A 13,603-nucleotide genomic window follows, 5' to 3' on the forward strand; every position below is an offset into this window, starting at 1 on the left:
TGCCAAAAATACAATTAGGACCCTGTCCATCGAAGGCCTGTGTGAAAGCGGTGTGAATGGGGTTTGCTTTTGTTTGTTTGTTGAACATAAACAATAACATTTTCTTTTTAAAAAAAAGTGTGCAGAATCAGCCTGCTATTTCTCAATATACTGCTAAATAGGGGGCAGGGGTCATTCCAGGGGCTCACAGATTTGTCACATTAGCATCAAGAATTAAACATGATATTTTATTTTTGTAAGTAAAAGCACTATTATTTCTAATGAGGTGCCATCTCTATGGTGTAGTCTCCCTATAAATTGCAAAGTCAACTTTTTCCAGCATTCTTACAATATTTGTACACACTCCACATAGTCTTTTGCAGCAATTAACTTTAACGACCAATGCAGATGTGAGCTCATCCGAACACTAGTACTAGTTTGTGTGTCTGCTTCCACAGAGCAATATTATAGGGATTTTTCACCATGTTGAAGTTGCCCATCTTGCTGTGCGCCTGAGTGTTGTATGGTTTCAGGTTTAAAAAACTCTCTACTTTCCCTTCTGTTTGTCGTTGGCCTCTTGCATGTGCGGAAACAAACCAGCAGCAAACTCAGTTTATAGATGTGCACTGGAGCAGGAGGTGGCCCTCAGCTTGTGCAATGCACGTGCATGGTATATAAAAGTACAATAGGTGGCAGAATTATTGTTTAGGATTTGTGCCAGAACAATAGCCTTTCTGAAGTATAATTAACATGGAGCTCATGCGTGTTTAAACTTGCACCTCTAAATATCAAAAAGTATTTTCATTTATTAAATATCATAGGAAAATATAACCAACTACAAACATTTCCTTATTTATTCTTTTATATTCTACTGTTTTGATTCCTTATACTTCTTCTGTTACTGCAGGGGATTTAGTTGATAGATTTTGCAAGCTGTGGCCAGACATGGGGTCTGTCTGTTGTTACTGCTCATGTGATGCTGAACCTAAGCACAAAAGAAATAAATCACCTGTTGTTTCTCAAAGAGCACAATGAGCTGATTCATTCAGTTACTATACAGGTAACACGGGCCGTTCCGGATGTAACTTTTACTGACTTACAGAACACACACAGCAGCCCACATTGTATTCAAGGAAGTTTGATTAATCATTCCATCAATTTTGCACTTATCGTTAATGAGTCTATTTGACTTGTTAATTAGAGTACATTCATTTAGAAATATACAGGTATTGTATCCCTTATCCGGAAACCCGTTATCCAGATAGTTCCGAATTACAGAAAGACCATCTCCCATAGACTCCATTATAAGTAAACAATTATAATTTTTAAAAATGATTTCCTTTTTCTCTGTAATAATAAAACAGTACCTTGTGCTTGATCCCAACTAAGATATAATTATTCCTTACTGGAGGCAAAACAAGCCTATTGGGTTTATTAATTATTTAAGTGATTTTTATCTGACTTAAATTGTGGAGAACCAAATTACAGAAAGATCCCTTATCCGGAAAACCCCAGGTCCCGAGCATTCTGGATAACAGGTCCCATACCTGTACAATTACATTGGGCTGGTTGAAGACTAGAGGGTTTACTTACCAACACAAGTTTCCAGCACTACACATGCTAATGGGTGCAAAATCACATCCATAAGAACATTATTGGAGTGTTTAATTTTTTAAAGAAAGAATGGACCTTATATACCATGCATTCCAGCAAGGTATAGGTTCTGAAAACAGTCCTTGTGACCCATCATATGTGTATGTGTATTTTATGGCTATGTAGTAGCATTAAGCAGACGTGTGTACAATATTAGAAATTGGATGGGGAAAACTGACAGATTCCCCTGCTTTACTGATCATATACCAATTGGTCCCATGGACAGGTTTCATTACTTGTGTAGTAAAAGTTCCTACTCTTAAGCATCTACTCTGGCAGCAGTTTTTGAAGCTGGCTAAAGACAGGTTTCAATATTTCCTATGGGGGAAGTAGTCTGTTATTTCTCAACAGGAAACAATAAAACCTATTTCTAGAAATTTACAAGTAGCAGCAATTAATCTCTATGTAGACTATAAGACTAGGAGTAACTTTGATGTATTGAGGATCATTAATTATCTTTCTTTGAAGGCTAATCATAAAACAATAATGTCATTCAGATGTAAGACTGTGTGATGTGTTCTGCCTGGAGAGCCAATTTACTGCCTATTACTAGGTTATCTGTTTGCCTGAAAAGAGCTGTGCCGGCAGAATGAACATATGAAGCTGTTGGCTAAATTTGGTCTTTCAGCTACCATCTAGGACAGTAATTCCCAAACAATGGCTTTTGAGCCATTAATGTTTCTCCCAGTGGCCTCAAACTAGGTGCCCATTAATAATTTCTGCCTAGAAGACAAGTTTTGGAAGCACAGAAACACAGTTTTATTCCAATCAGAGCCTCCTGCAGGTCAGCAGGCCACGTGGGGTTACCGAATAGCCAATCACAGTCCTTATTTGACATCTCCAAAGAGCTTTTCTCATGCTTGTGTGGCTCACCAAAACTTTTTGCATCTGACTGTGGCTCATGGGTAAAAAATATTGGGGTTCCCTGATCTAAGAGTTGAATGTGTGTGAGCAGTAGGTTTGTTGTTAGTGAAGGTGGGTGGGAAATGTTGTTATTTGTTAAACAAGGTCAAGTCAGCTGCCAATGTCTGCCCATTTATGGGCACAAATACCTTATTATTATTATTATTGTTAACATGTATTATAAAGCGCCAACATATTCCGCAGCTCTGTACAATAAGTGGGTTTATACACTGGACATGCAGAATTACATACCAAGCAATAACCGATACAAGAGGTGAGGAGGGCCCTGCCCAAAAGAGCTTACTATCTATAAGACCATAACACTTTGATGTGATCAATTATAGATTAGACCCTAGTCAGACGTATTTTATTTGTTGTAACTCTGGATAATTATTTTCATAATTTCATTAAAATAAATGATGTGACATACTGTGCATGGGCTAAGCGACATCAAAATAATCATATAATGATTTTAGAAAATGTTTCCAAATCACTCGTACAGTGATATTAGCAGGAGATAATATTGTTGATCTTATCACTGCATACAGACTCTCACCTGAGGTTCAGAGATATAAATATGTAACAAAGCAAGCTGGGCGGCTTTGTTTTTTGGATTAACCAGCTTCCTGTTTTCCATTTACCAAAATGCAATGCAGCATGACATTCAAGACAAAAAACACAAAAGGGAGTGCTTTATTTGGCGACTACAATACATCTTGGGTGTGTGATGTACGGTATGAGTCAGGCTAGTGCACACTGTGATAATGTTCTAATGAAGTACTTCCTGCCTAGTTTTTGTACTCAGACATAATAGGGGCCCTTGGGATTTGAACTGACAACCTCCAGGGATGCACATATTTAGATATGAAAGGGGTGGTTTACCTTTAGTAAAGTTAACTTTTACTATATTCTAGAATTGCCACTTCTAAGCAACTTTTCAATTGGTCTTCATTATTTATGTCATTATTTATGTTCATTATTTCTTCTAACTCTTTGCAGCTTTCAAATGGGGGTCACTGACCCCAAACTATTTCTCTGTGAGGCTCCAGTTTTATTGGTATTGTTACTTTTTTCTATTCAGGTCCCCTCCTATTCATTTACAATCCTTTCATTCAAACTGTTTTCTGGTCGCTAAAGTAATTATGACCCTAGCAACCAGATAGCTGCTGAAACTCCAAACTGCAGAGCTACTGAACAAAAAGAGAAATAACTAAAAAAACTACAAATGGTAAAAAATGAAGACCAATCACAAATTGTCTAGGAATATTACTCTCTACATTATACTAAATGTAATTAAGAAGACTGGAACTCATGCTAACATATCATAGATTCAAAATTGTTTGCATCAAATTTTAGTTTGTAAATTTATCCCATATTCCCCTTCTCTTTACTGTATCCCCTAATTAATCTTCTTGATAAAATAAATAAAAATTTAATTGCATTAAAAATAACAGTCTTTAAACAAGTTGTATTTTCTAAGAGGTTATTGCATTGTACCTCTGGGTTCTTGCACAATATATCATACATGAATACTTTTTAACCTGTGGAATTTTACCTTTAAATACCAAACCAAAAATGTTTTCACAAAAGCAGAAGTTTCCATAGAGTTTGGCAGTCTCCAAAGATACAAGTGAGCAGCACTTCTCGTAGGCATAAATATAGTGCTGCTATAATGCTGCTATTATTGCCTTGTATGTTGCCATTGACAGCCAAGCCATGACTCCCACTAACACGCATACGTATAACTGAATGCAAGGTTACTGCATTGTACATTTGGGTTCTCGTACAATATATCATACAGAAATACTTTTTAACCCATGGAATTTTACCTTTAAAAAGGGAACTGAACCAAGGATGTTTTCACAGAAGTTTCCATAGTGTTTGCCAGTCTTCAAAGATAGCTGGCATAAATATATTGCTGCTATAGTGCTGCTATTATTGACTTGTATGTTGCCATTGACCCAAGCCATGACCTCTACTAACACGCATACATATAACTGAATGCAAAAGAGGAATATTTTGTTCACACAATAACTCATGCACACATACTTTATTTTAAATCTACGTTATGACTTAGATTATTAATAACAGTGGCATAAATACAGGCCTTATACCACTGGGGGGCTGGCTCTTGTTCACACTAGCACTGTTAATTAGTACAGCCCTGCTTTACTGACTGAAGCAATTCTCATATGGGTGGGGCCTTAATACATTTTTGTGTGCATTCTCTAAAATATAACATGCACATAGAATTTGATAATTCTGGGCATCCAGTCACTAAACTGTTTCATGAAAATTTGCCATCTCAAGATGTAATTCAGCAATCCCTTTGCATTATCTATAAAGGCATGCTCATTTCACCCACAAGTTAATATAAGATCAACTAAAATAATTGTGTATGCATACCTGGTTGCTGGACATAGTGGACTGCAGCAACTACATAGCCTTACACATTTCAGGTAGGAGAGAGGCAGAAAGAGAGGAAGAAACTAGAAAAGGCCACTTACAAATTGCTACCGAATATCAATGTGTATGTTATACTAAATGTTAGGCTTAATATGCTTCCCTTTAAGACTGTCAGAGAGGCCTGGAGACAGTTGCTGCAGCCTAGTTATCGACTTAACTAGTTTAATCACAACATCCAGGTCTAAAAAATGCCATCCATAGCTTGAGACCTTTGCTGGTAAGAGAAGGTTATGAGAAATTCTTGACAGCATTAGGATTAACATCTTCTGCACATATTGGTTACAGAAACATGAACTGTTTACGAGCAAGACCAATGGACCTTTCAGACGAGCACTACATTAGATGTTTTGCTCACATTCTCTAGGGGAGGGTAGGTAAACATATGTACAAGGGATCATTGTTACAGTCAGAACAAGGAGTCTTTGACTTGAATAAGTGATAAGAAATGCATTATCCCCGGGGAAGGTTATCAGTACTGAGTTCCAACATTTGATTCTAAAAATAAAAAAATATATATATATAAGGTTCATGAACCTTTTACTTATTTAACTTGCTGACACTCAGAGGGATGTAATATCATGTGATCATTGTGTTTATTTTTTTTACCACTTTCAAGTTTATTCATTTATGTATGTTTATTACATATAGGTGCCTGAACAGTTGTAAAGCTTGGTGGTCAGTATGAATGAGCTTAAACTCATAGCAAAAAAATTGACTTTGATGACCTCTATAAAAATAAATGATATAAAGCAACTTATTTTGAAAACAATTATCCAAAAATGAATTTCTGCCAAGAATGACCATGATCACACGTAAACCCAGGGCATACATACTTAGGTTTCATAAGGCAATGAATGTGGACAGAGCTGTGTCTTTAAATTCCACACTCCCTCCTGTTACAGTTTGAACCTACATGTCCTGTAAGGTGATCAACAAGTGCGCACGCAAACAGAGCATTACAAAATGGTGGCTCAAAGTAAAACATGTGAAACAGAAATATTTAGTGATGTGTACCCTTTAGTTTCATACATTTCTCTGATATGATATATGACACTGTGCATGAAAAACAGGTGTGTTGGACTGGAAACAAATAGCCATGTGTGGCTTTATAGCTCACAATATGGGCTACAAAGTAAAGCTTAATTTTGCCTCTCAGACAAGTAATTGAAGGAGAACTAAGGCTACTACAGGTCTGTGCCTCCAAAGCTTACAGGGGGCTTTATGTGGTACTAAATCTCATTTTTTTTTTCAAGCAAAACTTGCCCCCAAGTCAGGAATTCAAGAATAACTACCTGGTTTGGGGGCACCGAGAGCAACATCCAAGGGGTTGGGGAGCAACATGTTGCCCCAGAGCCACTGGTTGGGGATCACTAGTGGCCTTAGGGACTGACTCACAATATACTGTTTATTAGATTATAAAAGTCACAGTATAAAACAGTATTAGTAATAAAGGCAACTCAGAACCCGTGCATTCTGCACAAATTTGAAGGCCTCAATCATTACTGTTTCTGAATGAAATGATTCTGAATCTTGTGGCTGGTGCAGTAAATTCAGTATATAAAATACAACTGTGTTAGCCATATTTGATTTGGGATTTAATTCTTCTTAAGTGGCAACAGCTAAAAGCAAAGCTTCTAATGCAGGCAAATGGTGGCTGATGGCACTTTCTTGTGTGTGTGACAGGGCTCTTCACTTTAAGAGGAAGAGTTAATGCTGTTTTCTGAATGAGAGATGCTGCTCCTAATGACGGGTGCTGTGTAGATTGCTGGTGTTACCAAGACTGGAGCCTTGTATTAGCTGTACTATCAGAAGGATAGGAGGTCTTTAGTATTGAGCTTAAAAGCTTTAAACCACAGAGTGAAGGTACTGTGAAGAGACAGGTGTCTCTCTGTGATATTGTTTGCTCTGTCTGTTTAGGGAGCACAGTATGATGATGGCCCCATTACTACAAGGTATTGCTCAGATGAGCGTGGCCTGTTAAAAGTGTGTGAAAAGAACCAAAGAACAAACCATGTGCTATTGAACTGTGAAATAAAGAAATGGAAAAGTCCTATTTTGTGGCAAATGTGCTATCCCTGTCTATTCTCGTCTCAAAAATCTTACTTCCCTATCATTATAACTGCTACACAATCCACAGATATATATTAGATGTTGTCTACCTTTCATTTCAGGACATATAGTTTCCTTTGAACTCTGTAAGTGCCAGTAAGCTTAAGCTGGCCATAGACGCACCAATAATATCGTACGAAACCTCGTTTCGTACGATATTCGGTTCGTGTATGGCAGGAGGCTGCTGATATCGGTCGACTCCCCGATCGCCCAGGTTAAAAGATTTTGATCGGGCGCCATAGAAGGCTTATCTGCCGTTTCAGCCCTGAAGGTGGATTTAGTGGTGGATTTAACGATCTTTCGTGCACCCGATTGTCGCAAATCGCCACGTGTGTGGCCACCTTTAAACTGCTGATAGAAAGAGTGACTTATGTTGGTCTTCATCACTCGCAGCAGTAATTTGTAGACATGCTCAGGACACATTTACTGCATACTTATGTAAAAGATATATAAATACACTCTTGTGCCAGGCATTCTGCTATAGATCCTGGAAAATTGGGTACAGCAATTTAAATGTTCACACCCATGTTTCACCCTAACTCGCCCTCAGCCTAGGTTCCTAGGAAAAAAAACATTAAAAACAAATGTCCCCATAACTGGCATTCAGCCTAGGCTCCAAATCAACTGCCTCACATAACCATAGGGGAGTCTGCCCCACAGTATTGTTTGGCTAAAAAATGGAATTCATAATACAAATTCAGCACATGACAGATCCTGTTAAAGGGTAGATAGAACTTTCAGAACACTGTATGTTCTACAAACTGTAATGTAGCAAAGTCAAACAGTAGTATTAAAGAAGTTTACTGTACAGTTTAAAATAACTATGCACAAAGATGCAATGAGCAATGATTGTGGCCATTGTAAGCTTCTTTTTATTGCTTACAATGTCTTAAGCTGTAAAATGCAGTGACTCTAAAGAGATAATGTGCCTCCCATTTTGCTAAAATTAACTGGAATAGCATAGCTGCACCCTTGTACACAGTAGTGAAAATGTGCCCTGCTTGGTACATGCATACTGACTATTAAGACAGAGAGCAGTTCATGGATTTAAATGTATCAAATAGACTTGAAAAAAATCACAATGTATAGCTAGACAAAAAAAGTAAAAACTAAATTCATTGGTGGATGCTTTGAAATTTTTTGTTATTTTGCAGTGATTCATCCAGTTGTGTAACTAGATGTTACTGCACTCCACAACAAATTCAACGTAGTGCCCCATAACATTGATAAGTTGACCTATTCTATCTATCTATCTAGATGTATGGGAACTACTTAGTTTTTAGGGCCACTGGATCCTCTTCACTATTGGGCCCCTGGATTCAGCGTTGCTGCTTGGGGGTATTTATATACAAAGGGTGGTCATGTTATGCTCACAGAGGTATACCTCCAACTGTCCAACATCTCATTCCACCCTTTGTTTAAATATAAAGTTGGTCCTGTCTTTGCTTCTTAACCTGCCTTTACCCCATTCTGAGAAAGTGTTTCATTAGATGTTGGAACACTGTTTGCAGGATAAGCTTCCATTCATGCATAAGAGGTTGGGCACTGATATAGAGTGATTAGTGTTCAGATACATCTCACAAATGTTCTTGGCTTGAGGTCAGTCAAGTTCTTTAACCCCCATCTTTGCAAAACAATTCTGTATGTACTTTTCTTTTGTGCAAAGGGTTATTGAAAAGGAACTGGGCCTTCCTCAAACTGTTGCCACAGAGTAGGAAACACACAATTGTCAAAAATGTAATTGTCTGATGCAGTTACACCTGTGCCGACAATTATGGATTTGAATAAAATAGTCAATTCCATTAATTAAAAGGGGTATCCACAATATAATGATTCCAGGGTTGCCATTGGCTTCCCTCAATTCGTGCTGAATTCACGTACACATATACATATATAGACAATCACAAAGAAGAACAAATTAAGATCAAACATGATGTCATCCACTTTACAGTGGAAAAGATTGTGTGACCTTCAGTTGTTCTGGTGTGTGGTTGAACCGCAATTGTATATGTGCATTTAAGTAGATTACAAAGTGTGTGAGCTCCTTTTGCTGAACTTTGTCTTCTCTTTGCAGGTGTAGATGTAACTAAAGAAGCAACTAAATCTGATTATTCCGTTGCTAAAGGAGAAGTTGGTTAAACTGTATATGAGATCTATAATGCTCCAGTCCTTTTGTGTATTTGAAACCCACTTTGTGCTTTAAAGAAGAAAGCAAGGTACAATCACTGGGGGTACCAAAATGTTAGTCACCCCCCAATGATTGTAATCCCTTGCCTGATACCCTGGGCCAGAACTCCTATTAGCAGAAAACTGCTCTGGCCCGGGTTACCTGTAAGTGAGCAAAAAGCCAGCATTGCAAAAAAAAGGAGACAGGAGGAAGATGATCGCTCGCTTGCAAACTTCAGTTTTCTGCTAACAGGAGCACCGGCCTCAGGTACCCCCAGTAATTGCACCTTTCCTTTAAAATTTTATCAGTCTCCACTGAGCCCATAGGAAGAATGTAGCAAATTCACAGCTATATAACCAAGTCCCATATAACCCTCCCTTTGGCCTTCCCTGCTCCTCATTTACTGCCTTGGCATACCTTGAAAGAGTTAGGTACATAGCCTGCTTTTTGAGAATCATGAAAGGCATTCCTGTACTCTGTGGGGCAGATTTGTCAAAATAGAGCTTCATACATAAAATGCAAGCACCCACTTTCTTTCCCATGGGATTTTTAGAAGCGTATTTATCAATGGATAAAAGTTAGAGTTCACCATTTACATAGTTACATAGTCAAGTTGGGTTTAAAAAAGACTAAAGTCCAAGTTCAATCTCTCCAAGCAAACCCCAAATCACACACATAGACCCATACCGACCTATCTATACACTCAAATAAATCAACTATATATACCAACATCATTAGTATCACAATAGCCTTAAATATTATGCTTGTTCAAGAAATCATCCAGGCCCCTCTTATAGGCATTAACAGAATCTGCCATCACCACATCACTAGGAAGGGCATTCCCCAAACTCACTGCCCTCACCGTGACAAACCCCCTACACTGCTTCATATGGAAGCTCCGTACCTCTAATCTAAAGGGGTGACCTCTGGCGCGCTAATCATTTCTATGGGAAAAAAGAACATCCCCCATCTGCCTATAATCCCTTCTAATGTACTTGTACAGAGTAATCATGTCCCCTCGCAAGCACTTTTTTCCCAGAGAAAACATTGACAATCTAACCTTAGTTCAAATCTTCCATCTCCTTTACCAGTTTAGCATGCTTCTAAAAATGCTATAGGAATGAATAGAATGTAATTGAGTTTTTATGTATTAAGCTCTAAACTCACATTTTGATAAATCTGCCCGTGTTGCTGGTATGAATTTTTTTTGCAGGCATTTGCCATTCAGTAACACAGGCACAAAAATGTGTACCTATACCAAGAGATAAGGCCCTGTGACACATACTAATTATTGTTTACACAGAAGTTGAATTTATGTTGATTCCATTTGACAAAAAACAAGTTTATGCATGTGGATTGTTGCAACATCCCTGGAGTATAGTTACTATATAATGTGATACTATGTCACAAAAGCACTGTACTGAATATGCATTAACATAAAATCATGAACTAGGCTGTTGGTACACACAGCAGGGACCTTAGACTGTAAGCTTCCCTGGGACAGTGAATGATGTAAAATCTTTTTAAAAAGTTGCGTAATATGTCAGCGTTAAGACATATTTAGGGGCACCAGTATTTGGGAATCACTTGTATTAGAGCACTAAGGGGAGCAATAGGAAGCATGCCAACCCACCCTCTCATCAATACAGCCAGGGGTGTTTTTAGCTCTAATGCCGCCTGAGGCAGCTTTGGAGATGCCGGCCCTCTCGGACCCCCATGCTTACCTTTTCAGTGCCGTAGGGGGGTCTAGGGGTGGGCTGCATTGCTAGTGCAGAGGGCGCAATTGCAAATTTCCGGTTTAAAAATGGAAATTCGCCTCTTAGGGGCCGATTCATTAAAACATGAGTTCAAATCCCGAATGGGACAAATTCAGATTGGATATGATAATTTCTGAAGATCGCAAAAATCACGAAAATGCTTACGAAAAAATCATATTAGTCACGATAATATCATATTGGCGATCCGAAAGTCACGAAATTTTCATACCGAACGATCGTAAAATGCAGGAAAACCTTTCTGACTTTGATCCTTCTGTGCATGATTTTGGAAGCCTCCCATAGGACTCAATGGCACTCTGCAGCTCCAACCTGGCCCAAAGAAAGTCACGATACCGAAGCTTGAAGGAATCTGAAACTTTTGTACTCGGCGCGACAAAATCGTATTGAAAACTTTGTTGCAAAGTACGAAAAAGTCATGAAAGCAACAAAAAAGTTGCGCTAGGTACAAAATTGTCGCAAAAAACACAATGATTACAAAAAAAACACATTCGGATGCATTTGGAGCATTCGTGCATTAAGAAATCTCCCCCTTAGAGTTACCAGGAGCTGCCTGTTTTCCACCCCTGGTGATTGCAGGGCACTACTAACTGAGGCGAGTTTCTCAACTAATGGCAGCAGACTAATGAACAGGCAGGGCTGCATTCATGGGGCAAGTGCAGGTCTCTGCAGGGGGCTAGTGTTCAAAAGAAAAAAAATGTTTTTGCACTTTGAATGCAGCACTCCACTGGTATTATTGAAGGACAATAATTGTCAGCATATATCTGCCGGTGTTTGCCAAGCTTAACTTTATTGCACTAGTTCAAATTAGCACCAGAGCTTAAAGAAAGAAAGGGTTCCATTACTGAAGGGTGCCAAATGTTTAGCACTCCCTAATACTTATAATGACTTACCTGATACCCCGGGCCAGTGCTCCTGTTAGCAGAAAACTACACCGGCCCGGGATACAAGCGAGCAGCGATCTTCTTCCTGCTTATTTCTTCGCATTGGGTGCACATCTGCATTAGGCTTAAAAGTTGAACTTTAACAAAAAAAACTCTACTGTGCATGCATTGGATCTGGGGTTTTGAAGAAAAAAGAAGGGAAGAAGAGGATCACTTAGGCAAACTCTATTGATTGTAATCTTCTAATGTACATACCCCGGGTCTGTACAGTTATCTTCTAACAGGAGCACATTAGAAGATTACAATCAATAGAGTTTGCCTAACATATGGCAATCCCCAAAGATTGTACATTTCCTTTTCCTTTAACATAAATGCAACTATATAAAGTTTGGTGCCAATAGCTGTAGACAGGTGGATAGGGTTTCAAGAACAAAGATCTAGCAATTATGTTCTTCCTTAATATGCAAACTGAAAAGAGCCTTTCTGTGTGACACAGCAAGGGACCCAGTATGCACAGTACATGCGTACTGAAATTGTCATTGTTAAGTAAAACTATACGCAGGCAGGAGCAACACGTGGATTCTAGGGAGTTTTCATTGAAGCTTCACTGAAGCATCAAATTATGCTGACATAACCATAACACACAATCGGGCGTGTTTAGCGCTGCCCTAAGCTATAAGCGACCACCTGCAAACACCCAGGAAGTGATGATTTCATCTTGCACCAACACCTTCTTTTATTTAAAATTCTGTTTGCTAAGAGTTTGCAAAGGAAAAGAAAGAGAAAGTTCATACAATACCTGTGTTTTTAAACTCAGTTTGCAGTTGTTTTAAAGCACCAATACGACCTAGATTTTACAAAGGTGAACTGTATTTTTCATATTTATTTATTTTTGTATTACTGTACCTTTACTTCTTTTAATTAATGTATAATTAATACTTTTAATTCATGTATAATCAAAGCTTTTATATTAAATGGCTTATGCAATGCCATAGCAACTAGAGGGCAAGCTGGGTTTTTCTCTGAAAATGGAGAGCATTGCAATTATTACTCGGTTTCCCAAAGTCACACTAAGTTGCCTGCAGGAGGAAACTATGCGCGAATTTGGAATACCAAAGCGATTCAATGGCTTTTCCACTGTTGACTCCTATTGTTGCCAGTGCAAAGGCATTTTGGAGTGGTTAGTCGCCCCGATAGCAGAGAACTGCTCTGTGGGATATCAGCCTAAAGGGTTTTATTGTTAAGGGCCTTTACATATCCCTATATATCAGCTTATATACACTTCCTTATGCTCCTTAATCAGTCTGTCCAAACTAAAAATTTCATCTGCTAATGTACTTTTTCATCTGCTAGTGCCCTTTGGGGGATGGGGTATTGGCAGATGATACAACGAGAAAAGCCATAGTACCATTCTTACATGTCTGTTTGGCAATTGGCCCAGTCATATAGGACAGTACTACATGGCAAAGTACATGGCCCTATCGCACAATATTCACACAATAAATAAAACAAAATAAAATGGAAAATGAGGTTCAATTTTGAAAAGTGCATAGTTATGCACTTTGGTAGAAATAATATAAATGCGAGTTATACACTAAATGGTAGTGTGTTGGAGGGAATCCTTAATGGAGAAGGATCTGGGGATTTTTGTAGATAACAAGTTGTCT

This window comes from Xenopus tropicalis, chromosome 7, assembly GCF_000004195.4.
Source record: "Xenopus tropicalis strain Nigerian chromosome 7, UCB_Xtro_10.0, whole genome shotgun sequence".
NCBI classification, from domain to species: domain Eukaryota; kingdom Metazoa; phylum Chordata; class Amphibia; order Anura; family Pipidae; genus Xenopus; species Xenopus tropicalis.